Genomic DNA, 4,897 nt, shown 5'->3' with positions numbered 1-4,897 from the left:
AAATGCTGCACGGACCCATATATATAGAAATAGAAAAAGAAGAACCTTGATACTAAACCAGATCGAACAAGGGATCTTTTTGGAAATGGGAAGATCTAGGATAGGCAGCCAACCTCCTGGAAAGAGCGATGTGCATAGACCGGGTGAGTAGGGATGCAGCTCCGTGGACCGCTCGTCGGGCCTGATAGGTGGTGGTCACACCCTTCTCAAAGGAACCGTACGTGAGACTCTCGCCTCATACGGCTCCGTCCTAGAATCTGGACCCCCCTTTTCCTTTGACCAACGGGTCCTCGAACCCATGGGGGTTACGAATCATTCATTCATTGATTGATTCAAGGTAGCTTTAGCCATTGTGGGTAGAAGCTAGTCGCCAGAAGCGAAGCAGCGATCTTCCGGGCCGGAATGGTTCTATTTTTCTGATGCGTAAGCTACCGCAAAATGAATGAAGGAAAAAGGCCTCAGGATTAGAAAGACTAAAGAGGCATGGAGGGCCGACTACAAGACTACGACTACAATACAAGCCATGAGCGATAGCGAAGCCTTCAGCCTTTTTTTTCGAAAGCCCCACAACTAGCTATCTTATAGCAGATAAGGCAAGCCTACTCAACTAATCTCATGTAAACGCCTGTTCGCTAAAATCCAAATAGAAAAAGACAACTACTTATTAAACATGTAGTTGAGTGCTCCGTCGTTGTTCGGATCTTGACCGAGTCCGAGCTTCCCAAGCTCTATGCTGTTTGGGAACTCAGCAAGGGTCTTACCACCTTCTTGATTGACTATATTTGAGTCTTTGGGGTACTTTAGGATTATATTCCGCGCCGAAGATTTGTGCTGTGGGCTAGGGTGAATATAGCGGACCAGCGGATCTGGTAGTTGACAATCGTTCGGACTTGGTAAAGGTTGTCGCAGCACCTGTAGTAGGACAGAGGACTTATCGCGATGCCCGCGGACCAATTTACTATGTCTCTGTCGTTGGTCAAAGAGGCCACGTGGATTGGTCTGGGTCTTCTTCGGCTAATGAGACCTCGATCCCGAAGCCTTCGGAGTATCTTTTTGATAGGCGCCTCTATCTGTATGGGGAATTCGCTGCTGAAAGATCCCGCCCAGTGTCCCCTTCCTTCCCCCGCCGCCTTCCGACCAAAGGGAGTATAGAATTTCTTCTTCAGGACACTCATGCCCGATCGTGAGACTGCCTGTTGAACGCCTGATGGCACCTTGCTCTGACCTGAGCTATGCAACAACGAGATCCCCCTCGATCTTTGCCGGATGTGCTTGACGGTCCCCCATAATACGCTAACTTGGGGACTTTTTAGTCCATCTTTTCCAAGAGTCTCCGCTAGTTGAACCGCGTCCAGTAGACGACCTCTTCCGCTCATCCCCTTCGTCAGCTCTTTGATAGGGATACTATAACCTAGGTCCCTAAACTTGGAATGGATGGCGGAGTGTAGGTGGCAGGCAGTTATATGGATACGGTGCTTTACCCGTAGACGCTTCTCCAGCTCTTGCAATAATTGTATGGGAGTCGTCCTCGGGGGGACTTCCCGAATGACCGTATCGGGGAATTCTACCGTACTCCGTGCAACTATGGTTGTTGATCCTGCGGAGCCTACCCAAAGGTTCAGACCGGATTGTAGGAAGTGGGTGATACGTTTTTGTATTTCTATGAGAAGAAATACGGCACCCACGATTCCCAGTAGTAAGTCGTCGGCATATCGTGCGTAACAAATCCTTATTAATAAGGAATGGCTTTTAAAGGGGGCCAGCTTACGGGCCAGGCCTCTCTCTGACCTGATAACTAGTCGCCTCCCCGCCCAGCTCTATCAGCAGGCCCCTTCTTTTGCAATACTTAAGAAGGTCTCTCATGGCCAAATTCTTATTAAAGCCTTCTCTACCATTGAATTCGGCCTTCGGGGTCAACCCAGCGGCTTCTATGAGGAAGGCGGCGCAAAGGAGGCTCGAGGGCTTGTTAAGGAAGGCGGCTAGGGCCGCTGAAGGGGGGAAAACGAAAGGCGTTTTCTGGTCTCCCCTTCGCCTGGGGGTGCTTGTGGGGGGGGGGGGTGTGCCACGACGAAACAAGGGAATGAAAGGTCGCTTTGCGTTGGATGCTCTTTACCCTCCCCACTATGAGGGCTCTGTTGTCTTGGGGAGCGTTGAAGCTTGTTTCTTTTCCATACTTTTCTTGGTCATCAATACGACGACCTATTCTTAATAGAACCGATCTTATTTTCACTACAAGAAGAATTTCGTGCTTCTGCCGGATCCTCCCTATCTCCTGATCGAGCTTGTATAGGTAGATATTGCCTGGTAGGGCCGATAGTAGTACACTGTTTGGGATGGAGTCAGGGCCCTTCTCACCCCCTATGAGTCGTCCGGCGGAAAACTTTTTCTGAGTGGGGTAAAAGAACTTGGAATCGTCGATCTCTTCCTTCAAGATTGAGATGAATCGATGTCGGTCGATGGTGTGAAAACACTTCCTGATGTCGAATTCCAAAAACCAGCGAGAGGTTCCCCACTCTTCTTTGATCCGTCTGAGGGCCGAGTGGCAGCCTCGACCCGAGCGGAAGTGTGATGTGTCTGGAAACTCGGGATCGTAAATGGATTCGGGTACCATTCTGATCGCCTCTTTCATGATCTTTTCTATGGGTAGAACTACTGTGAGCGGTCTAAACTTTGACCCTTCTTTCTTTCTTCATTTAAAAAAGGGGGAGCAAAGCCTGTTTTTTGCTCCCTCAATTGATAGATCAGGGCCCCTCCTGCCGGCCCGAACGAAAGGCTCTTTAAGGAAGTAGTCCCATCACTCTCGGGCCCGACACCAACCAAGAGGAGGCGGGGCTCTCTCCAATCATTCCGAAGAGCCGAGATCTCGTAAAGGAAAAATTAGCTAGCTCAGCAGGTTTGGACCCGGGTGAATCAGTTCAGTGAAGGAAGGGAGCCTAAACTTAAGGCTTTTCCAAGCCTTGCCGATAGGCGCCTCATGGCTCGCTCAGTTCGCTCGCGGAGTTCTTAGATCAGTAGATCTGGATAGAGTCTCGCTCATAAAGGAAGAGTAGCGCGCTAGCGCGGCTCGCTTCGCTTTTCGACGCGGAGCTCGCTGCTGTCTTTTTAGCTTCAAAACTACAGGGCGTGCGTTAGCACTACGGCTTTTCAGCCTCCCTTTGCTGGTTCCGAACTATCACTGATCCCAGAGATCAACCTTCAAACCTTTTTCTTTGAATCTCAGGAAGGCTTTCTCGGGGAGAAAGCTGGTTGGGGAACTGCTAAACGACCTAAAAGAAAAAGAGGAGACTGACTCTGACCTTTCAAAGCCCTATCTCATCTGGTTGATAGTAGAAGGTACGTACGATGATACCATGGACATAAACGAGGTCGAGCATATCTTTAATGATTTCAAACTAAAGCGTACCTAAAGCCTGCCCTGGATATGAAAAAGGGATTTGAGCCAGAAGAAGATGAGGATCTATCACCAGATGAGGAAATGGAAACAACTAAGTATTAGTTAGGTTTAGGTTCAGGAAATGGAAATGGTAACAGCGGCCCAAAAATGGCAAGGTTTTCTTTTCAAAGAAAAAGGAACGCAAAAGTTTTGCGAAATCCTTATCTTTCGGCTTTTTAAAGAAGATAGGCCATTACAAAAACAAGGTATAACAGCCGACTTTCCTATCAGGATTTTACAACCTGAATACCAAGGGACCACTATTAGAAGAGAGCATAATAAGTAAATGCCGACGCCATCTTTGACTTTTTGGATGGTCGGCGGCGCCATAAACTCTATAACCAGCACCGCGGAGTCAAGAAATTCAACTAAATAGAATCCTAAAACAATCTTATTCGAGCACACACGGGACCCACAGCAATGAAATTCACACAAGCGGCAATCATCCGAGCAGAGAATGGAGAAGGGAAATATACTTGAAATTGTTTTTTTCCAAATGAGAAAGCCTTTGGCAAACTCCTTGCAAATCTGTTTTTGCCGGGCACAATAGACATATCTGCTCAGTCACAACATAAGGAACCCCCAATGTTCCTATAAGCCTACCCGGCCTGACAGCTTTAGTTGAATGATCTGATCCCGAAGCAAGCTTTCTACTTAAATTGCTATGACTGGCCAACTAATGATAGGACTACCTATATTGTGTTGGGAATCATAGCATAATTTTAAAATTTTCCTACGCTCACCAAGATGCATCTATGGAGTATACTAGCAACGAGGGGAAAGGAGTGCATCTACATACCCTTGTAGATCGCGAGCGGAAGCGTTCCAATGAACGTGGATGACGGAGTCGTACTCGCCGTGATCCAAATCACCGATGACCGAGTGCCGAACGGACGGCACCTCCGCGTTCAACACACGTACGGTGCAGCGACGTCTCCTCCTTCTTGATCTAGCAACGGGAAAGGAGAGGTTGATGGAGATCCAGCAGCACGACGGCGTGGTGGTGGATGTAGCAGGTCTCGGCAGGGCTTCGCCGAGCTTCTGCGAGACGGAGAGGTGTAGCAGGGGAAGAGGGAGGCGCCCAAGGCTGTAATGTTGCTGCCCTCCCTCCCCCCCTTTATATAGGCCCCCTGGGAGGGGGGGCGCCGGCCAGATCCCATCTAGGGTGGGGGGCGGCGGCCAAGGGGGTGCCTTGCCCCCCAAGGCAAGTGGGAAGCCCCCCCACCCTAGGGTTCCCAACCCTAGGCGCATGGGGGGAGGCCCATGGGGGGGCGCCCAGCCCACTAGGGGCTGGTTCCCTTCCCACTTCAGCCCATGGGGCCCTCCGGGATAGGTGGCCCCACCCGGTGGACCCCCGGGACCCTTCCGGTGGTCCCGGTACAATACCGGTAACCCCCGAAACTTTCCCGGTGGCCGAAACTTGACTTCCTATATATAATTCTTCACCTCCGGACCATTCCAGAA

At 50.0% G+C, this 4,897-nt stretch overlaps 1 pseudogene; it reads right to left on the bottom strand.

The window, feature by feature from the left end:
- Nucleotides 1–554: 554 nt before the first annotated feature.
- Nucleotides 555–2,644, bottom strand: LOC141021233 (uncharacterized; annotated as a pseudogene).
- Nucleotides 2,645–4,897: the final 2,253 nt, after the last annotated feature.

The sequence above is a fragment of the Aegilops tauschii genome, chromosome 4 (assembly GCF_002575655.3).
Source record: "Aegilops tauschii subsp. strangulata cultivar AL8/78 chromosome 4, Aet v6.0, whole genome shotgun sequence".
NCBI classification, from domain to species: Eukaryota; Viridiplantae; Streptophyta; class Magnoliopsida; order Poales; family Poaceae; genus Aegilops; species Aegilops tauschii.
The sequence above is the reverse complement of the archived record's forward strand: the minus strand, read 5'-3'. Positions and strand labels throughout refer to the sequence as shown.